Here is a 24,256-nt window from a genome sequence, read left to right as displayed (position 1 = left end):
GGGAGGTTCAGAGTGTGCAAATTCAGAGTTCTTGGGTGGAAAAGTGACAACGTTCAGAGGTGGAAGACTCAAAGTAGCTGTTAGGACTGATTTTCTATACTTGGGCCTGGTGGACAGATGTATAGAAGGTCAACCTATATCGTGACAGGGACAACTCTGGGAAGCTGTAGCCAGGCCAGCTTTGGTAGCATTGACAGACGGTCTAGGCTAAGTTCTTCAGAGGTGGTGAGTTTGTAAGGGGTCCATAATGAGGTCACACAATGGAAATCACAGATTATATTGGATGTATAAAAATATAGTTATTTATTTATGGCCAAAACACACTATGAAAAATGACTACTAGCAAGTACAGTTATCAGACAACACTATTATACTTAACACATATATACATTCACTTTCTTATAGGGCATAATACATATTAGAAACGCCTGCCAAGAAAAGGTTAGAATAGTATTATGCACTTATGTTCGACAGGAATGATCCCTTACTAAAATTGTCCAGCCCTAAGTTGTCTGACACATTTTGCCCAATATTTCAGGTAAAGGTTTCACAGAAGATATGAATGACTAATGCCCAAATGTAGCCCCAATGTTCAGATGTCTTGCGCAAGCAAGCAATGGCAAAGCCAAAAATGTTAGAATTAAGGTTTATTAAAAGCCCAATGACTTATAATGGGAATATATGGGCAGGTAAGAAGCTCTGTAACTTACCCACCATACATCGATTCTTCCCCAGACTTGGCAGGGCAAAGGACGATGGTCTGAGGTTGCTTTTCCCACTGAAAGTTGCAGTCTTCAATTCACAGGGGTTGCAGGTTTGAGCTGCTCTCTGGTTGGTGGATTTCACTGTTGCAAGGACTCTCAAGTGAAGAATGCAGCATAACTTGATGCAGCACCCCTCAAAGGACAGGACTCGGGCAAGATAAGCTATTTTGGATGGTGGTGACCACAGCACAGTGACTCAAAAGGACTCAGCAGCTATGGTTGGACTTTCCCTCCCATCTCAGGTCCCCTCGAAGCTAGGATGCCTAAACCTCTCAGAGCGGCAAGATAAGCTATTTCGGATGGTGGTGACCACAGCACAGTGACTCAAAAGGACTCAGCACCCATGGTTGGACTTTCCCTCCTATCTCAGGTCCCCTCAAAGCTAGGATGCCGAAACCTCTTAGAGGTTATCCCCGTAGGGGCAGCTGAGGACATAGTAGCCCAAAATCGAAGATGGTCAGCCATGGGACGGTTCCAGGGCACTTCCAAAGGCTTCCTTTGGCAGGACACTGAGCAGACCATCAGGAATGGATGGTCCCTCAACTCCAAGGGTCGCAGCTCCTTCGCAGGACTGCTAACGATCCCAAGCAAGACAGGGTTCCTCCAGGACAGCAGCAGAAGTTAGTAACAAGGCCTCCTTCAGCCGGGTCTAAGGTTTCTTTGCAGGTCTCACAGCTGTTCAGAATACTTGCCTCCTTCAGGTTTCTCCAGTACCTCTGAAAGCCAGGTAAGTACTGAAACTCCTATTAGCCAATAGCAGGACTCGCACACACACACACACACACACAAACATTCTTTTATTGCAAAAACAAAGTCAAACCAATAAAAACAATAAAAAAACACCAGTCCAGCTGAAAGCACACAAAAGGCTTTAGGATAAAACCTATCAAAATAACACCACTAGAACACAAAGGCATTTTTAAATACTAAAAAAGGGAGGGGAATTGGATTTAAGGTCAACATAATACAAATAAGTCCAGCGGGGCATAAAGGCCTTCTTTAAAGGCTGGAAAACGGGAGGAGAATCAGATTTATAGTAAACCTAGGAAAATAACTTGTTCAGGACACAACCACTTTTTTTAAAGGCAGAAGGCAGGCAAAAGGAAGGGAAAATAGGATTTAAGGTAATACTAAGCAAAACATCTCAAAACGGACCCCAACGCCTTTTTCTAAAGACTAGTATAACCTTTTGGAAGAACCAATTGTGTGGACGGTGATGGGGCAGGTTGGCAGTCAGTTGACTGCAGTTCATCAAATTATGTTGAGAAGAAGCGGCCAAGATAGTGTAAAGAGGTGGCAAGTAACCCTCCTCACCAAGCTGTGCCAGTTCCCTCTAGATTGCCCTTCTTATAGCCTGTCATTGGTGATCATCTGTGCAGGTGAGCAAGTTGGACTGTGCTAGGCTTGCACTTATTATGGATTTGCTGGTGGTAACTGGTTGTGAGTAAGCGGCTAACGCATATGGCAGCCAAAGATTTGAATTTATGAGCCCATTAAATATATACATATGAATGTATTGTATACATGGACGGAACCTCAGCACATTGCAGATTATTTTTCTCTCTGTTCTCTTCTGTTTTTGTCTAAGTAAGGTGTTCGTAGAGTGTCAGCAGGGACCTTTTGGTAGGATCCTTTGAGCTGTGTGCCTTATTTTGTAGTGAGTGTTAAGCTGAGTGCTGTTGGTGGCTGTTGGCCGGCGTGCGGTCAGAGAAAAATTTACTTTGCAGGCAGGATAGGCTCTTTACACTCTTTTGTATAGACAGCCCAGTTGACTTATTCAACCCATCTTTGCATGTGTGGTCTGCGGAGCAAGATAATGGATGGACCACCGATGCATGATGCTGCCCTTGTTGAGAAAGTGCGTGCAATGCTGCTACTGTCTTCACTACCAGATTCAGGTGAAATATTTGCTGATCCTTCTCTCGCCCCTCCGTACCCCAGTGAAAAAATAAAAAGGCGGGAAAAAATTACAGAGTTCTTTCCCGCTTCAAGTAAACCGCTCAGATGTTTTGTAACCGATACTACTTCTGTTCGGGACCCTACACTAGCAGGACACAAATACCTTTTGTAAAGGCAGCAAAAGGGAGGGATAATCAGATGTATGGTCAAACTAGTCCAAATAATTCCAGCTTGGCACAAAAGCCGTTTTTAAAGACTGCAAAAGGGAATGACATCTTATTTAAGGTCAAACTAATCCTCATAACCCCAGCAATACACAAAGGCATGTTTTAAAAAATGGGGAAAGGGAGTGAAAATCGGATTTAAGGTAATATTAATCCAAATAACTCTGGCAAGACACAAAGGCCCTTTCTAAAGGCTGGCAAAAGGGAGGGAAATAGGATTTAAGGACAAACTAACCTTAAATACACCACCAGCAGGACACAATCTCCTCTTTCAAATGTTCAAAAAAGATGTACACATCAGGGTTAAATTAAAAATAATCAAAATAATTAAAGGAGGACACTCAGACAGAAACATCCACTTAGCATCACTCCTCTCCACACAGAAGACAGTGCTTTGTCTATCCTGCTTCTGCTTCACAGCACTGGGGGGAAGGGAGGGGCATAGAAGACTTCCTGGGCCTATTGGAAGCCTGTATTTCATAAACGGCTTGTGGGAAGGTGAGTGCAAACTGGCTCCTTGAAAAATTAACACTGTTGCTGCAAAACCAAGTCAAATCAACATACAAACACAAAAAAGACAGCTCCATCCAAATAGCACCACTCCTCTCCACACAGAAGCCACTGCTCAGTCTTTCCTGCCTCTGCTTCATAGACCTGGGGGGATTGGGGAAAGGGAAAGGCTCAGGTGATGTCCTGAGCCTATTGGAAGGGTGGATTTCTTAAAGGGATTGTGGGAAGTGGAGTGCAAAATGGCTCCTTGAAAAATGTATGCTGTTGTTGCTAAAACCAAGTCAAACCAATGGAAAAAAACACAAAAGAACAGCTCCTTCCACATAGCGCCACTCCTCTCCACACAGACGTCTGTGCTCTGTCTTTCCTGCCCCTGCATCATGGGCCTGTTGGGCCTCACGGGAGGGGTGGAGATCAGGTCACTTCCTGAGCCTATTAGAAGTGTGGATTTCTTAAACGGCTTGGATTGTGGGAAGGGGACTGCAACGTGGATCCTTGAAAAATGAGCTCTGTTATTGCAAAAACAAAGACAAAATAAGGGCTAAACACCAATCCAGCTGAAAGCACACAAAGATTTTTTTTAAAGCTTTGCTTAAGAGAGGGCAGTTTGGTGTTAAGGTAAAACATATCAACAACACTACAACAGCACACACATACTTTTTTTAAAAGCTGCAAGAGGGAGCAAAATCAGGTTACGGTCAAACTAATACAAATAACTTGAGCGGGACGCAAAGGCATTTTTTTAAAGACTGAAAAAAAGGTGGGAGAGTAGAAACACATGTTTGATGGAGGTATCATGCTTGGTGTTGCAGTTGCCCCACATAATGATTGTGTCCTAACTAACTGCTACTCTATAAACTGTTATACATAAACAGCTATTACTGTAGTTCAGGTACACCCTGTATTTAGATAGCTATAATCCACTTGGAAATGCACGTCTTTGCAGGAAACAAAGAGGGAAAGGGCCAGAGTGGACCCAACCTTTGTATGACACTAACATCTGACCCCTTACATTATCATCAGGCTGTCCCAACTCACACACAATGTCCCATCATGCCAGCCACAGTGCATGCCAGAAAGTTAAAACAGACCATTTCTTAGAATCGGTTACCATGGAACCTTTTGTGTGGCTTGCTCCAGGTATCAAATCAAGTATCATTTTGTTTGTTTAAAAAAAATGTTCTCATTCCTTAAGGGGCTAAGATTCTGAGCACTTCAATACATGGATAAACTGTTTTCAGCTAATGAGTGAGTGCACATAACCAATCGGCAATCAAAGCATGTGGCAACCCAACATTCAAAGAGAAAAATTCCAAGATGGCAGCCAAAACTCTATACCAAATTTCAACAAATAACCTCTTTTTTTAAAAATAAAATACAAACAATATAACAATTCTGGATCATACATAGGTGGAAGTTTGTTTACACAAACATATGCACTTTATCATTCCTGATAAAATATCACATAATGTTAAAGTCACAACTCAAGTCCTTCAAAAAAGAAAAGGGGGGACTATGATCTATGCAATGGGAAGTGACATGACAGAACTGAATCTATCTTTAAGTGAAATATGCACATTTCTTTCAGTTTGTCTTTTGCAACTGAAGAAGGTGCACACTGCATATAAACATTGGCCAAAAGAAAATATGTTCCTGTATTGTTGCTGGCTAAGTATAAAAGGTGAGCACCTTTTATATCTAAGAATCTCTAACAAAACATGCCCTAAAAAGCAGATTACAATAAGCTAGTTTACAGCTGTGTGATAGCAATTTGGCTGGTCTTGTGGCTAAGTGCCTGGTCTAATTCTATTCTGTTTTGCAAACTGATTTCTATATTTGCCTTTCTGAGTTATTGTTGCATTGTATTCAAATGAGAATGACAAAATATTCAGCAAGAACCGAATAGCAAGAAACTATTTGGCCGGAGCCAAATAGCTTTTTCTCAGCCGGAATTCGGCTGGATACTTACTCAAAGGTGAAATCCGGTAAACCTCTAGTTTTTAATAGCTTTCTGAAGCCTTATAAAGATGGTAACTGATTCCACAGCTTGGGGCCAAGTAAGGAGAACCTCCTGTCGCCCTTCGAAACCCATTTAGCCCGGGGTAAGCACATCAACAATTTATCTCTGGAACTGAGAACTCTGGTTGGCTGGTAGCGATGGATCCTGGCTCTCAGATATTTTGGTGTGAGATCATAGATCATAAGCATCTATAGATCAAACAAGCCACATTGAACTTAACCTGATCCTCCACCATGGGCCAGTGAAGGGATCTGCGAGGAGCCGAGACATGGTCCCTTTTCCCTAGGTGGACAATAAGCCTAACTGCCACATTCTGGGTCCTCTGGAGTCTCAGCATCTGATTTGCTGGGATCCCTGTCAGTTGACTATTTCAATAGTCAAGATAGGAGTTGGCCCCTACTACCACTGGATGATCTTCTGTTGCCACAAAGGGGAGCACATTCCTAAGCATGTGCAGTGAGTAGTACACAGCCTTCACTTTAGCCCCTACCTGTGCTTCACTGCCCAGGTTTTCCTGCCATATACATCCAAGAATTCTAACTTTCCTCGAGAACTAGAGTTCTACACCCAAAATCTGAGGGGGTGCATTTTGTCTTTCACCCATCATTTTGCTCCCTGGTCCAAATAGTATCACTTCAGTTTTAGCTGCATTGAGCTCTAACTGGTTGCATGCCATCCATCTTTTAATCTCTTGCATGCACTGGTAAATATTTTTTGAATGCCTCAGCTATATTCTCTGTCTCCACATGAATCTGGGTATCATCGGCATAGGAATGGAATCTTAACCCGTGCTTCCTCAGTATGTCGAATAAAAGTCGGATATATAAATTGATAATGGTGAGACTGGCGATCCCTGTGGGACTCTGCGCCTTAACCATAATAACTCTGAAAGGAAGCCTCTCAATGTCACCCTTTGGGTCCTATCCTTCATGAAGGAACAAAACCAATCCACCACTACGTTCGATGCTCTCCCAATTTTTGCAATTCGTTGGAGAATGATCTTGTGATCAATCGTATCGAAAGCAGCGGATAGGTCCAACATGAACAATACTGTGGATCCTCCCCTATCCAGATAGCAAGTGTATGCAAACCTATAAACTGTGATCCATGGAAACAATTATTAACAATCATCAATGATTCTAGAACAGACAGCTGCACACCCACCCCCCAGCCGCAAAGTCATGAGGACAATTCCAGCATAATGTAGACATACACTTTAACCCCACATGTGTGTTCCTTTTGTCAACATGTAAGCAAAGCAGCACAACAAAATAATAACTCAATCTCATTGAAGAACAATTAGAAAAAAGGCATTGGGGAGCAGGACTAAAATGCAGATGCCGTTTTTCTCAGGAGGATAGCTCAGGGGCAGTGTGCTTGCCTTGGAAGCAAGACTACACAGAGTACCACAGGTTTGAACCCCGGGTCCACGCTTAGAAACTTCTGGGTATTATGCGCATTATAAATAACCTATCATATATCATACTTTCCAAAGGCACGTTACTACTACTGCTGTGCTTGTGATGTTCAGGCAATAGTACATCTGGATGAGCAAAGGGCTTTACATCATCAGGCAAAATCCATACATAAGAAGAGTGTAGTTTCCTCTTAGTGCCACTTCGTGGAGGCTATGGCCCTCATTAGGACCCAGGCGTTAAGGGGTTTACGGCGCCGTGAACGGCGCCGACCCTTAACGCCTGATTACAAGGTTCCTTTTGCGGGATGGCTTTTAACGGCTGATTTTTGCTAATTTACGGTGCCGTAATTATCGCCTTTCCCCATTCCCATTATGCCCTATGGGGCAAAAATAGGAATGGGGAAGGGGCCATTGGTGAATGGGGAATTACCGCCCCACTCACCTTGGAATGGGGCGGTAATTCCGCCATCCACCATGGTGGAATTGCAACCTTAGCGGCATGGACCATGGTGCTAATAGCACCATGGTCCTCCGCCAAGGTTGTAATGAGGGCCTATGTGCTGGTGCCACCACTTTCTTTATGGCCTACTAGTGACAGGAATATCAATCAATCAATAAGACTACATCTATAATTCTGAACCAGTATGGGGTTACCTTGTACCAAGCATATTTAATTGGGTCACCAATTACTCAATGTATAATATAGATATGTGCCTTTGACAATATTTGACCATGCTCATTGCACCTTAGATTCACTATATCCCTGACATAGAACACTGCTAGACCAATTTGTGGACCCCACCATGCACTGTAGCAGGCACATCCTCCTACGCCATACTACCACTCCCATGAACTGTAATGGCCATCCCTGCATTATGCATTACTTATTCCACACTCTCCCCTGTCCTCATTCCTAAACATTGTACCGCTTATTCAAAAACACGGTGGTAACTTCTTTGGTTCTACCCACTTGAACTAACTTTACTTCCTCACCCTATTTCCAATTTCTTTACCTCCTACTGCACTCTCACAATGATACTCGAGCGCTCATTCTCTGTGTAACAATACTTCCTTCCTCCCTGATAATTTCTATTCTCATAACCCTCAGCTTTCAGACAGGGGGCAGAAATTCAAGATGCAAACTTCAAGCGGACATAAAAAGGCACATACTACATCAATTCTATACATACACAAAGCACAGCATTTCTTACTCACCAAAAGTCAAATATCACCAGCCAAAGGCTAGTGTTGAGTGCAACTGTTTACCCTGTTGCAAACATGGTAATCACTGAGACATGGATAACCAACTAGGCATGAAAACATTCACTGTGTTAGAATCCTACACTGACCGTCACACCCTCTCCTTCAAATTGATAGCCACCTCACTGTTGACCCCAGCCCCTTTACTACCCTTACTATTGATTTACCACATTGCTCTTGCAGCCTCCCTCAACTTAAACTGCTTATTTATGTTGTTCCTACGTAATGCTCCAGTCACCTAGAGAGGCAATTACAAGCTAAAATATCATCCTCTCACTATCTTGAATTTTGTTCCCTGCCTACTCTGTGATCACTCCTTGAAAGCACACCATGAACAACTTACCCCAAGCTGTGGCAGTTCTCTTGACACATATTCTAGGGCACTCCTAACGCCTTCCTTTTCATCTCTAACCCCACCTCTTTTCTTGATTCACCCTCTGCTCAATGTTCTCCTCCCTTTGAGATTCCACGCCTAAATTGTCTGCCAAAATCCAACAAATTCTAAATAGAGTCAATGGGTAGAAGACCCCAAATCACACATGTGGTCCTCAGACAGTTAAGGCTCTGGATACTTTCTCCTGCCTCTAACTCTATATTCAATCTTCATCCATTCTTGCCAGTCTGGAATGTTAACCCTCTGCTTCAGGACAGCCACAGTAATACCCATCATACAAAAAGCCCTTGGCTGATGCTGAAATGCCTGGCAACAATTTAACTGTCTTACAGTGTTATTCTTGCAAAAGGTAGATGGTAGGTTTGGTTGAGGCAATTTTGATTGGGCAGCGGTTGACGGTGGGTGGGAAAGGAAGTGTGGTGGCACAATCTCCCTTTGCATTTTTCTGGAAAACATCAACATACAATATGCAGTGATACATTGTTCTGTATAAACACTTGGAACCATCTTTGGTTAGACAAATTACTGATTGTAGCATGTGAGTAGTGTAATTGTAATTGGTTATTTATAACACACTTAATACCCAAAGGTTTCTAAGTGCGGACCCAGCGATTGAAACTTTGTTGCTCTGCGTCACTTTGCTTCCAAGGCAAGTGCATTGCCCCTGAGGTATCCTCTTGACCTGTGAATGGCATGACTTACCAAGTCAAAGGGTTTCCTTAGACCACAAGTGCGGCCCGGCATGTTGTTTTTCCCAGCCCGCCAGGATCAAACACTTTGCTAATGGAGTGCGGCCCGCAAGCAGCAATGCCCGCCCTCCATTAGAAAAGTCTTTTGTTTGACTTGCCGGGCCGGGAAAAATACTGACCCTCTATTGGTGCAGTGCATTCACTATGTTGTTCTTGCGAGTCACATAGTGCGTGTGCTCCACTGATAGAGGGACAGCACTGGGCACATGTGGAGCGGCTTGTTGACAGAAAGTCATTTCAGCTTCGCCACGCTGCAGCACGAGTTTTCGGAGAGGTACTCTGCCTGCCTCCACACCTACCAGGTAAGTGTATTCTTGGGGGCACCAGGCACTGCTGTGTTAGCACCCTTATCCTTACCAATATAGCACTGACTCCTAGTCCTGATGTGTTTTGTAGCCGTGTTCATGCCGTGTTCGTAGCAAGCGCTTGATGCATAATAAAGTGTATGTTTATTACCTTTTTTATGTTCAACTCTTTCCACTTCGTTACCGGCCCCTTCCCTGCAGTAGCTCTAGTAAACAGCCGTGACAGTGTCCGCATGTACCTTACAGATCCTCTGCAAGCAAAGAAAGGGAGGTGAGCCTGTGATGGTCTCTGCTGGATAGTTATCAAGGCGTGAAATTAATTCCCAGTGTCAGCAGCTGGCTTGCCCCCCACCTCGAATTCCCCCTCTCTCTCTGCTACTGTGCTTATTAATTGAACCCTCGCGACGATCAGCTGCTGCAGGAAAAGCCTGCAGATTACCCCTAACATTATCGCGATCTCCAGGATGAAAGGCGGAGCTGCCTGTATCAGCATTTATACCTGCAAACCTGCGAACCACCAGCTGATGCCTGAATCAAACCACAGCCATCTTACCAGGGTGATGTGTTTAATGTGAGCACTGCATTGTGGGTAAAAGAGAAACACGTTCTGCCAAAATATGTTTGCATGTATTTTAATGATGAACATGTGTACTGTGTGGTCGGGCGGGGGACACTGTATGAACTTGCATTCAAACAATTTCTGAGACTTCACAGCCCGTGCCCAGAGACCGCCTTCAATTTCAGTGTATTGCCATGCTGTGCCCAGGTACTACGTGGAGTATTGCCATGCTTTGGCAAAGTGCTCGCATCACTGCAGGTTACTGCCAGGACATTAAACCATGTCCAATTCATTTTCTCATATATAAGTGGTTGGTGGCACTTTTTCTGACAATGTGTGCCCAGATGCACACCCCATTTGCCAGCTATTGCTACTCTATGCCCAGGTACACCATATGCCAGGTATTGCTCTCGTATGGACTGATACTTAAAACAGTTAAATGGGTTTAGCAATGTCTAGCCAAGTCCCTGCATCATTTACAAGCTATTGCTTGCTATCTTGTTACCAAATATTCAGCCCATTTTCCAGTGCATGGCAAGACACACTCGCTGTTTGCTGCTTATTGGCATCACATGCCCAACACTCACATTATGTGGCATGTTTAGCCACTGTGTGCCTTCTAATGCACCCAATAATGAGCTATTGCCATATTTGGGATGCTATGGGCAAAATCTTCTGTGAGAATATTTGTACTCCCTATTTTCATGCTCAGAGTATTTGCCTCTTAGGGAGTAAAAGTGGCTGGTACACAGCTCACCATTGGGTTATTTTCAAGCCCCTGGTTACAGAGGTGAACTCTTCAATAGGCATGTTAAAGGATACTTTTGTTTTACCTCCTCAGATCATATAATAATAATAGTTTCTTGCTGTGAAAGCAGGGGGACAGAATCCTTCCTATGTGTCTGTTTCCTATTTTTTGTTGGAAGTATTTTCACTCCTTCCTTTTCTTATTTGGGAGTGTTTGACCATTGTTAGGGAGTAAAAGTGGCCGATGCACTCCTTATCTGTGGGGCTATTAGGTGGGCTGAATCCTGCCAGGTCCCAGATTGTGGAAAGTTGCAAAAGGCACTCCAAGAGGAGTCTCTGCTGAGTCCCATTTACACTGTTGTTTTGTAGTTTTCAGCAAAGAACAGACCCCCCTCCCCATCCCTTCTCTCACAACTGGGTTTCCTGCCAATCTCCTCTGTCCCTCTCACCTTTTAATTTCCTGCAGAAATATCATAGGAGGTGACATGGGAATAGGAACCAGAATATCAATCCTAGCTTCCCCTCAACCTCCATTAAAAATAGGGGTTAGTGTGGCCTAGCCAGTCTCCAGGGCCTGAAATGGAACCCCGCCCCAAAACGGGGATGGGAATGCTGTTTTTTCAGTCACTTCACTGAGACGTGCCCTTTACCAGCCTGTTTCAGTGAAATGCGCTCCCAGCAACCACGTGGTTGCTGGAAGCCCATCATACAATGAGATTGTGACTATGCTGCACAGCCTGATGAACCCCACCCCCGTTGTCTTGGGCTATCCTGGCCAATATTCTCCCTAATCTATTTCTGTATGCTGGGCAACCATTGCTCCCCTCAGGCATGTGACCCTTCCTGTCTGGCTAACTACCGCCCTATCTCCATTACCCCCTTCCTGGGCAAACTCTTGGAGAAGCTAGCCATATCCCAGCTTATCCACCACACTGAATTGGTTGGTTGTCTCGATGACCACCAGTCTGGCTTCAGAGCGGCCAGAGGCACGGAAGCCTCACTCCTGAACACTCATAAAGACTTGCTCACAAATCTCGATTCCAACTCCCCCTCCGTTCTCATCCTCCTCTGCCTTTGATGCTGTCAATCATGCCACCCCTATAAATCGGCTCTGTGATACCTTTGGCATCACTGACCTTTGCTCTGGGCTGGTTGACCTCCTTCCTCTCGGACCGACCTTCCCAGGTTCAATTGGGCCCTTTCCTCTCCTATATCTCACTTGGCACCTGTGGTGCCCATCAGGGCTCTATTCTCTCGCCTTGGCTTTTCAACATCTACATTGCCGCCTAGCCAATTTGATCTCTGCTTTCTCTCCTAACTTCCAGTGTTTTTCTCCTGAAGGATTTGCCTACTTTGTCTATTGCCAATTGTCCTTATGAAAGAAGTAAATGATGAAAATGGAAAATGTTTAGTACAAATTTGAAGTTTGAAACACAAATAAAGACTGGTACACCTAAAAAACGTATATGAGGTGTTAAATAAAATTGGGGTTGAAAAAGCCTACCGCCCCACCCACACTTACATTTCGGCCAGCTATAGGCAGTATGTAACGTTCATTTGGCCCTTTGGCAAAATCAGTTGTGCACCCCTGCCTTAGACTGTTCTTCAGTGCATTGATTTGGTTCTTCATGTTGGAAGCCTGGGTCACTTACATTTCCTTTATACTTTTTGCATTCAGCACAGAATTAAATAAGGCCTTTCAAGATGGATTTAGGTTGCATTTTCTTTTGGCAGCACACATAGTCGTTCTCCATTCATTAAGTTGCTCTTACAACTACGGTGTATATTGTACAGATGTCCAAAACAGGGGAAGTGGGGGCACTTAATCTGTTATGTTTGTCATGATGTTGTGCTGGTTGGCCATAAAATATTCATATCAATCCATTTTAATGAAGGGGCCTGTCGGGTCTTCACCTAGTCACACAATCTGGTCATGCCAATGGAGCCCAGTTTTTAAATCCAAGACTTTTGCCTTTTTAGTTGGCGAGTGACTTTCATTTTCACACTGTTTTTTGTAAACAGGAGGAAATGATTATCCAACATATTCACTGTTGTGGGATCCTTTGGATTCAGAAGGCCTGCTTTTGCAATAATAATGTTAAAGATTAACCCTACTGTCATGAGTTTCCCTCAGTGAGATTTGGATATGTAAATGTAGACACTTGAATGTATAAGATGTCACAACAGTGCAAATTGAAGTTTCCCAAGAGGATGATTTAGTTTGTTTCTATCATTTAGGAAGGTAAATAGGGGAGACTCAGAGATAGTAATATGGAATTCCATGGATTTGTTGCTGGATGTATATGAATTTGTTCAATGGGAACTGGATGTTGGATATCCGTAATGAAATCAATACGTTAAAAAAATTCTTCCTGCATTATGCATTACTGATGTGTAGAGATAATCCCAACCAGTAGGTGACATGCTGACCAGTCTCATTGTTAAAATTGATTCTTGGGGGTAATTTCAGGACATATAGATAACATCATGTGGTAGTTTGCGTTCAATTGCTGTGAAATGTCTTCTTGGTTCGAGGTTGGGGGACACGTTGCCAAGTTGTGCCAAATGACACTCTTCTGGGTAGCATTTAATATGGATGGGTTCCCAATTCATCTGATTGGTGACTGCCAGCAAATGGCTGGGTGTAGTCAGAGATTGTATTATTATACTACAAAGAGTCAAGTTCTCATACCCCCATTGAAAGAAAAATAGACAACTGTTCACATCACACAATTATAACACTCAATGATAACAATTAACTAAGATGCAGTTTACAATCAGCTGACTGCGTAAAAAACAAAGTTAAGTGATAACATAAATCCATAGAAAGGCCACAATACAGAAATTATTGGAATAAATAGTATATGCAAGACAGCCTGATAAACTGAAAAGATCATACGGCACCCGATATGTAGTCAAGAAAACTTCCTATCAACAATGTTGTCAGTCTTAGACTGCCATATTGATGTAGCGATCAAGAATCATTTATACATTAATATTGCAGAGGGTTGGAGAATAGTTCATCCAAGTGATAACTCTCATGCTATGTTGCTAAACATCAGTGGTAATCCATATGCCAACATGTTTTGTTCAGTAGTGGCATTCTAGGGACTTTGTCAAACGGTGGGTGATTTGTTTCATATAGGGACTGTGAGGTATAAATAGCAGATATAATGGGTAGGAATAATATAGGGGTATATGAAGGATTTCAACAAAGTAATTCAAGTAGGTAACTATCTCCTGCCTGTCAGAAATGAATTCTGTGTCCAGTTCAATCATAACATTCAACACCTGTATACTTCAGGTTGTTGGTCAGCGCTCCTGCAGTGCTTATATACTAGATTTCCTGAGGTAATACCTGCGGGCCACATTACGAGTTTGGTGGTATTTGGGTGGTATCCTATTTGGTTATGTTACTTTTCACAAGTTTGTTACACATAGAGTTACTCTTCTTGAATGCATCAATGGGTTTGGGAGCGTGCTCTTTCCACTATTCATAATATGCCTATGTCTATTGATGATGTTCTTAATCTGCCACGATTTAGTGGAGCATGTGCTAACAAAGACCAATTGATTTTCTTTAGCCAGTATTTCCTCCTTGTTGCAATTGGAGGCTCTCTTATTGGACTGTTCCACAAGCTTCCTCAATGAGATATGTAGCATCTTTCCTGCATTCCTGTTTATGTTTGCTGTTCCAATGAAGTAGTAGGAACTGCCCATAATGTAGATTCGTCTTTAGACACTAAGGATGAAATTAGTTGAATCTCAAAAGGAAATGTGTGTCTGTTGGTTTCTTATATGGTATAACCCCTATGTCCTGTAGGTCTTTGTAAATGGTAATATCCAAGAAATTATTTTCAGTGTCACTGGTGGTACAGGTACATTTCAGCTTGTCATCAAGTGAATTGATCCATAGCTTAAATGCAACAAGATCTACTGAGGGATAGAAAACATCATGAATGTATCTCTTCCAGGACTGTAATAAACGGTCAAATCTTTTGGTATTACTATATATGTAGTTTGCCTCAAATCTCTCAATATACAGGTTGCCAATGCTAGGTGACATATGTAGCCCCAATCGCAGCGCCTCCAATCTGATCATAAATTGTGCAATTGTCAGAAGTAGGATTGCTATCTATCCAACAGTTGTGTCTCCTAGATGGGTGACATCCAATTCTTATGATCGAAATGAAGGCCATATTTAGCTGTAGATAAACGTATGCCTTAGCGGATGATTACCTTCAAGTCTAAGGAACACATAGAGCTAATTGAAGGATGAAACTATGTCCCAGATCTACTAACACTCTTTCATATTAAGTCACCTACTGACCATATGGCCAACAGCTGATTCTTGTTTTTCAGTCTTCCATGGACATGTTCCACTAATAATACTCTAACACATTGTACAAATGCTGGCAGTTGGAACAGCCTGCCATTGTGTCTAAAGCTCAGTAGTGTGCTTGTGGCCAGGTTGCATTCTATCTCAGAACATACCATTCATATTATATGTGTTCTTACCATGTTTTGATGTGCAAAAATGCCATAAAAAAACGATTGAGCAAAAAAACGATTTCCATTTGAAAATAAATGTTTTCTGAAGATAAGGAAGCCGGCAGTGACAACAATGGAAAATAAGGGTGGTCATCAATGAAAATGGATCAATCTAGTAAAACTTTGTTTTCAACCGCAGAGTGCTAAATATTAATTGGTATGTATGTTGATGGCTCTGATTTTTATGTGGGTGACAAAGGTTGAGACCCGTTCTGATTTTCTTGATTAAGTCTACCAAGATGATATTTTAGGGTTGGCTATGATGGTAGTCAGCGGACTTGGTAATTTCACTAAGTAATTGCTGACTACTGCCAGTTCCTACAATCGGCCCTTCCATCCAAATTCAAAAATAGATTATGCCCCAACAACAGTGGGAAAATGAAGTTTAAGCAAAATGAATAGTTCCACATTGTATATTGTGTGCAACATCAGACATCAGATGAACATGGCAATGCCACTGCAAAATACCATCATCATCGCCCAGCAAAAAATATCACGTTCGAATAAATTCAATAGAAACAAAACCCTGCATGCTAGCTGTTATATTGTTATTGACTCAAGATAGCATGCCACCAAATACTGAAGCAGATTATGCGTTATGTCAGAAAACCAAAACAACCCACCATTGCTGTTGCCCAAAACCAGCATCACTAATAAAAAGTCAAACTCAAGTGTGTGCAAAATCAGAGTGCTTTTGTTAGGCTGCCTTTTCTTGCCTATAGAGTCTAGTGCACATTTTTCAGATTTGGTATTAGCGTGTGCTTAAGCACCACATACAAACCAAAACTATTCCAATGGAATATGAAGAGGAGAGAGATGATATGTGAGTTAAACAAACAAGTTGTTGGTGTTGTTTGGTTATTTACCTACCCATTAGCTGTCCATGGCAATGCTAATCCATGTGGCCATTCTCACCAATCACATGCCCCTTCCTGTCCAACACACATTTTCCTTGGATCTCTTAGATATGTCAACTTATAACATCAAACAGTGTGCTGTATTGGGCCTCTTCTGAGAGTACTCTTCATAGCACTCTTCTGAGAGTTAATGTTTTATTTGAATTCGGTCAAAATGACCGAATCCAAATGGCCTACACCATCAACTTACCGAAAATAGATACTACTAAATGTCCTACTGACTAAATGTTCAGGCTGTGGGGGTGTCCCCGCAACACCCTGTTCACTATACAGTATAGTGAGCACCCCCCGCAGCTGACCAGACCCAAAATAAAAGGCTGCCTGGGCTGCGTGGGTGTCCCTCGCAACACCCCACTCACTGAACTATTCTGTATAGTGAGCGGGGGTTGCAAGGGGCACCCCTGCAGCTGAACCAAAAAAAAAAAGATCCCTGTGGCGCTGGTTCCCAAACACAGAAGTGAAAAGGAACTGGCATTGCAGGGACCAGCGAGACTGAAGGAAAGGTAAGTAGGGGGGTGGGGGTGTGGCTGGGGTTGGGGGTGGGAGTAGTCTTAGGGTTTCTTTAGATTTGGGGTTGTTTTACCTTGAATGACCGAATGGCAAATGTACAAACAATTTTGGTCATTTCCGTCACAGTTATTTCTGCTGCGGTAAAATAACCCCAATTCTTTTTCCAATTCGGTCAATCCAAATGACCTACACCACCACATTACCGAAAACAGATACTACTAAATGTCCTACTGACTAAATATTTGTAGGACATTGTGTAGTATCTATATGGTGGTATAGATCATTTTATTTTTATTTTTTGGGGCCGGAACAGCTGTCCCCACAACTGACCTGACCCAGAAAAAGGGTGCACAGGCTGTGGGGGTGTCCACCGCAACACCCCGCTCACTGTACTATACAGTATACAGTATAGTGAGCAGGGGTTGCGGGGGACACCCCTGCAGTTGACCCGGAAAAAAAAAGTACCCGGCAGCGCCGGTTCCCGACCACGGAAGCGAAAGGGAACTGGCGTTGCAGGGGAGAGTGAGACTGAAGGAAAGGTAAGTAGGTGGTGGGGATATGGGCAGGGGTGTCAGAGTGGGAGAGTGAATAGGGTTTCTTTAGATTTGGAGTTTTTTACCTTGAATGGCCGAATGAGAAATGTACGAAGAATTTTGCATTACGTACATTTCTCATTCGGTCCTTTCCGTTGCGGTTATTTCTGCCATAGTAAAACAACCCCAATTCGTTTTTATTTACAGCTGTAAATCTGCTAGTTGTATCATGAACATGTCTTAATAACATTTACGTTCACTCACTGGATTTATAAGGTATATGTTTGTTCTTGCATCTATTTTGTGAACTTTCGTTTTTGTATGTTATTATATGTTTATAACACTTGACGCCTAAGCGCTCTACACAGTAAACACATGATACAATCAATACGAACAAATCAGAGAAATAAACCAACAAAATCAATTAGAAAGAAGGTTTGATTTCAAACAGGTTTTAAAAATAGGAAAGGAAGATAAAGAGTGCACAGAAGGAGGGAGAGAATTCAAATGCTTGGCGCAGGCAAGGAAAAGGAGCAGAAACGGGACAGGACCGTTAATAGAAAAAGGAATTCCGAACAAAGACACCGGCTGGGGAGTAAAAGAAAATTAAGGAAGATCGATAAGGGGCAGCAAGGCGGTAGAGACAGTCAAAAATTTGCAAAGGAAATTTAAGAGGATATAAGCTTCAAAAGGTATCCACTGTCCAGAGCAGAAGTGAGAGAATCGCCAGTGGAGAGAAAGCACAGGACGTGCATAGATGACTGATAAACAACATGGCGAAAAGCAAGGTGGGAAGAAGGGAGACCATGAAGGAGAGAAGAGCGGTGAAATAGTCTAGAAAAGACTAAAGATGAGATAAGAAGTTTAGTTGCAGAGATGGTGAGGAACCAACACGCTTTCTAGATGTCAAATGTTAAACAATTGGAAGCGGTATGAGCAAGACAGAGAAGAGATATGAAACGGAGAGGGAAGAATCAAGAATGACGCCAAGATTGAGGGCAGAGGTAGAGATAGAATTTGAAGAAGGAGGAAAAAAGAGGAGAGAGTGGAGAAAATAGAGCTTGAAACATATGAACCTCTGTTTTAGAGGGATTAATGTATAGGAAATGAGAAGACATCCATGTCTGAATTGCAAGATGGCAGGCAGACAAGAAGGCTTGAATAGATTCACTGAAGGAGGTAATGGATAGGAAGATTTGCGAGTCATCCACAAATTGGTAATAGGAAAACCAAAGGAAGAGATGATGGGACCAAGAGGGGAAGTATAGAGGGAGAAAAGGAGAGGGCCGAGGACCGTACCTTTGGGGACACTGTGGCAGACAGGAAAGATAGAGAAAAAAAGAACTGCCCAAGTGGCAGAAAAAGTGTGACTGGAAAGGTAAGAATGCAACCAATTGAAGACAGAGTTGTGGAAACTAAGTTCAGCAAGGGACAAGAAGAGAGGAAAGTTTAGATCAACGTAATGTAAAAAGTGAATTAGTGACCGATAGAAGAATAGTTGCAGTGGAATGTGTGGCCTGAAACTTGACTGGAAAGGAGGGAAAAGTGAGAGCAAGTTAAGGTAAATGGAGAACTGAGAGCATAAACTATGTTATGCTTCAAAAGTTTAGAAAGAAAAGTTAGAAGACAAATAGGATGAATGTCAGTGGGCAAGGATGGATCCAGTGTGTGCTTTTTTAGATTAGGAATGATTGCAGCATGCATAAAGAAAAGTGGGATGGTGGATGAAGAGAGAGAAGAGTTACAGAAAGGAGTGAGATACATGAGAATGGGGAAACAGACAGGCGGGATTATTATCAATCACCAGGAGAAGAGGTCGCTTGTGCCCTGGCGAGAGCATAAGAAATGTTTGAATCAGTAAGTCAGTGAAATGAGGAAGATGAAGTCGAAGAGTTGGATACGGAAGGTGAAGAAGTGAAAGAGGAAGAGATAGATGAACGGAATAAAGTTATTTTTGATGCAATGTAGGTAACAAAGTTAGATGCTGAGTGCGATGAAGTGGACACAGGGTCAGGAGAGGGAGGAGAGAGATGAACTGAATGCCTGTTCAAAGAAGCATTGACAATGCCAACCATTTTATCTTGTGTGTACAAAGGCATTAGAAGGGTCTTTACCAGACACTACTATCATATGCCCATGCACTCACAACGTGTTCCAGCTGTTGCATTAAGGCAGTACTTAGCCATGCCTATCATATGCCTAAACAAAGCCCAAAACAGCTGGGTTTGCCAAAGCGTGGTCAAGCAGGCGTGCATTGGGCCACACAACGGTGCAACCTTCCAGTGCCATGGCCTTCAACCACAAACAAAACGATTTACAATGCCCAAAAAGTACTTGCAAAAACACCTGCAATTTCAATGCATTCATTTCTTTAAAAGTGCCAATGAAGCTCCTGGGTCAAGATCTACAATGAATCAGGTGAAAGATAATAATCTCTCTCTCTCTCTCTCTCTCTCTCTCTCTCTCTCTCTCTCTCTCTCTCTCTCTCTCTCTCTCTCTCTCTCATTCTCTCTCTCTCTCTCTCTCTCTCTCTCAATCTCTCTCTCAACCTCTCTCTCAGTCTACCTCTCTCTTTCTTTATTTCTCGCTCTGCCTGTCTCTGCCTCTGTTATAGTGGGTGATATAATTTAGTTTGGCTCATCTTTGTTTAAAATTCTCAATTTAATAAACTCAGATGACTTTTGCCTTTCAAATAATGTACCCGTCTGTGTCTTTGTAAATGTAAATGACAATTACAGTTCAGTTGCATTGAAATACTCTAAAATTCACCTGACTTTCTCTCCTTTAAAACAACAAAATTCGCAAACGACATTTCCTCTACAAACTTTCTCATAACATCTCAGAAGTTGCTACATTTTGACAAATAAGCTCACCTGAACTTAAAATTCCTGAAGATATGTAAAGCCTGCATACTGTGTTCAGGCATTGAGAGGAACATATGTGTCCAGACCTAGATGATTTCACCGAAGCACTTGCCTGAAAATAATTTTAATAGTCAGACGTACACATGCCTCAAGAAAATATGACAATTTGCATAAACTCGGCACAACAAGTTTTGCATCATGACCTTGCAGAGAATATATTGCTGGAAGGCGAAACTTGTATTCTATTTTGACATATGTTCCTAAATAAGATGGACAATTTAATAACATGTCTCCAAAGTACAATGAAAGCAATATATGGTCCTCATTTGCAAAGCCTGTTTCAACAGGGCTTTCCCCTTGAAAAACCCTTTTGTAAATCAGGCCCAATTTGTAATATGGATGGCACAGTCTTGAAGTGCTGAACTTGAATCATGCTTTGAATCATTGAGCCAATCAGACAGATAATCAAATTGAAACAGTGGCTCATAATTGGATGCAAGTTTAGCCTCAACAGACTGATGTGTCCTTGTTTATGGATTGCATTGATTCATACTAGTTTGAAATGTCAAAATCTATTCATTTGATTCAGGTCAAATCAATAATAATTAAATAAATATGAGAGAAAACAAAAAAGCCTGCTAGGGGTTCGTACCAGGCAAAGATAACAGGAAGATGTATATCTTTGAGGCGCTTTAATCAGCATTTGAATCGTTTAAATCAATTCGAGATTCAGCTTCATAATGCTCAAATCACTCAAACTGGATCAAAGCCCCATTGCTTAGATAGGTCTGAAAATATTTTTTCTGGTTCTCCAATCCATAGTGTATTTATTTAGACAATATCAACTATGTTATGTACTATCAAAACTGAGTACATTCTTCTAGGGGACCTCAACCTAGGCTATGAAGACCCCACAGATAAAAAAGCTACATCCTTCTTATAAGGCATTCCAGGAAATGCAATTCTCCCGAATAGTGAATACTCCCACCCACTCTAAAGGCAGAATCCTCGACTGGATACTCACCCTGAACAATACAGTAGCTATGCTAGATGTCCTAAAAATGCACTGGTCGGACCACTATTTAATCAAATTCATTGTCAATACAGATGCTGAGCCTATAGTCAGAACCAACAATCCTCTACCCATTCAGGTCAGAAATGCACGTAAGCTCACGCCAGAGAATCTTATCCCGACTCTCAACAATTTACTTAATATCAATCCATTTGATAGTACCAGCACAGAGAGTATCTCTAAGCATTACCACCACTGTCTAAAACCTGCAATAGATGAAGTAGCCCCCCTTCAAACTAAAGTGCCCAAACCCAAACGTAGTGCTCCCTGGTTCAACAATGAACTCGTAGAACTCATAAGAGAAAAAAGAGCATTAGAACACTTAGCCAGAAAAAAACGCTCCCCAGAACTCCAAATCAAACTGCAACAGCTATCTAAAACCTATAAACTCAGTGTACTCTCTCACAAAGCGAATTCTCTCAACAACTGCATATCGGCCGCAGCCTCGAGTACCGAAGAATTATTTACCATCATTAGAGAACTAGAATCGCCCATCGTACCCATTAGCTCTATAAACCCGAGCAAAGCTTGGTGTACCACCATCCAGGATGCACTATCATCCAAGGTGACTACACACCAAAATAAAATTGCCATGCAAAAAAAGCTTCTAGATCTCACCACCAATCTTTCCCACCTCTCAATGGCCATTACAAGATCAGATGTACCTGAATTTCACTTTACCCAAGTTAACATCGACAAAGTCTGTAAAACAATAGCTGCTCTCAAACCTTCTAATTGCAACGGCGACAGCTTTCCAGCAAAAGTAGTCAAAGACTGCACCATCACACTTGCACCCACCATCACAAATCTTGTGAATGAGTCCTTCAATTCCAGCGAAATACCAGCATCCATTAAAGCCTGGGTCACACCCCTTATTAAAAAGCCATCTCGAGATCCCAAAATACCCACCAATTATAGGCCAATAACAACTGTGCCCTTCCTTCTCAAAATCATTGATAAAATAGTCTACACCCATGTACAATCACACTTGGAACAAAACCATCTACTAGGGGAAAGGCAATCTGGCTTCTGCCCTAACCATAGTACGGAGACCACGCTCCTTGATGGACACCATTAGAGACTCTGGCAAAATGTGTATTACTCCTAGACCTCTCAGAGGCGTTTGATCTGGTTGACCATGACAAACTCTACCAAACCTTAACCACCAACTTCCACTTCTCCAAGAAGGCCACCACCTGGATAAAATCCTTCCATTCTGATCGCACTTCTAGAGTCACCATAGGAGAAGTTGTAGCTGATCCCATCCTAGTACCATTGGGAGTACTGCAAGGGTCCTGCCTCTCCCCTACACTATACAACACCTATACCAAATTACTCTTTGCTGCACTGGATGCTATGGGAATAATTTACACAAACTTTGCTAATGATACTCAGATACTGATTCCTATCAAAGGCAACTTGGAACAGGATACCAAATGCATCAATAAAATCTACTCCCTCATTCAAAACTGGATGGCCAATAACAACCTCTGCCTAAATGGAGAGAAAACTGAGATTCTCATAGTGGGTTCCCCAGCCAAACTAAGCAAACTCCACTCAGACTACACCACCATAGTGATTGACGGCACACCAATTACCATCTCCCACAAAGTGAAAACCTTAGGAGTTTATCTTGACTCCAACCTCACTGTGGACAACCATATCAACGCCCTCGCTTCCTCAATGGACTACACTGCCAAACTCATCACCCTAAGCAGACCCCTACTCTCGGTTGAAAACTGCCTGACACTACAGAGCCCGCATAGTAGCAAAAATCGATTATTGCAACATTCTATTACTAGGCACCTCAAAAAAGCCAAACTCCAACTCCTACAAAATAAAGCTCTCAGAGCAGCACTAGGCATCAACAAAAGAGAGCACATCTCGTAGCATAGAAGAAACACACTGGCTCCCAGTACCAGTGAGAATCATGCATAAGACACTAACTACCACCCACAAATGCATCGCTGACACTGCCCGATCTATCTCAACCACAGCATTACACGCAAGACTACACTCAGATATCTGCGATTGAATACCATCACTCATCTCCATATCCCTCGCTTCACAACCACCAGAGCAGGTAACACTAGCTTCCCCATAGCAGCCCCTCGCATTTGGAATTCGCTACCACCCCACCTGTGCAACGAAATCTCCCTTCTGAAGTTTAAGAAACAACTAAAAACTTGGTTGTTTACCAAATACTAACAATCCTAGACTACAGTATAAGTCTCCATGTAACAAGGCTTAACTACACAAGAATAATGCAATTCGCTTTGTTACCTACAATGTTGGTTTGCACCTAAATGTATATGCTTATGTAACTCAAAGATGCAAGTAACCTGTATATGTTCATGAAAATTCAAGAAATAAGTAACCTATGCTGTGATACCTAAGTAATACCTAAGGGTTTGGGCGTGTAACCAAATGCAATAAATGACAATAAATAAATACAGTAAACATATCTTCATAGCATTCAGTAGAACATGTTAGTGGCTGATTAAAAGAAAACAAATAATGCATTTTACAAAAATACAAAACACATTTTTAATGAGAATATTACTTCCTCAACCACATGGCTCGGCTTCTCCGGAATACTTTGGTAAAGGTTACAACCAGAAATCACAGTTCAAGATTAAAATAAAATTTTCCTTTTGGAGGACATAGTTTGCACACCATTGATTCAAATATAAAGCCGGTCTCAAATTATTGAATTTCTTTTATTACAGCGAAACACCAGCATATGCAATCAAAATACTTCGCAATGAGACATCACTTTCAACATCACAATAGACTTTGGTTGCTGAAAACATCTTTGCATCTTGGGCATGCTTACTTCAACAATGTACCATGTACAGAATTTCTGGCAAACTCGGTTTATTAGAAGAAATGTATTTTCAAAAAGTAAACATTATTTTTACCATTCAACAAGTACTTATGTAAAAGACGGTTTTCTCTTAC

General features: G+C 42.1%; 1 protein-coding gene across 1 annotated transcript in view; it reads right to left on the bottom strand.

The window, feature by feature from the left end:
• Nucleotides 1-24,256, bottom strand: part of KLHL1 (kelch like family member 1) — a 1,778,891-nt gene that overhangs the window by 417,605 nt on the left and 1,337,030 nt on the right. The window lies entirely within an intron of this gene.

Source organism: Ambystoma mexicanum, chromosome 7q (assembly GCF_040938575.1).
Source record: "Ambystoma mexicanum isolate Mex_15411 chromosome 7q, UKY_AmexF1_1, whole genome shotgun sequence".
Taxonomy (NCBI): domain Eukaryota; kingdom Metazoa; phylum Chordata; class Amphibia; order Caudata; family Ambystomatidae; genus Ambystoma; species Ambystoma mexicanum.
Note: the sequence above shows the minus strand (reverse complement) of the source record. Positions and strands in the feature narration are given on the sequence as shown.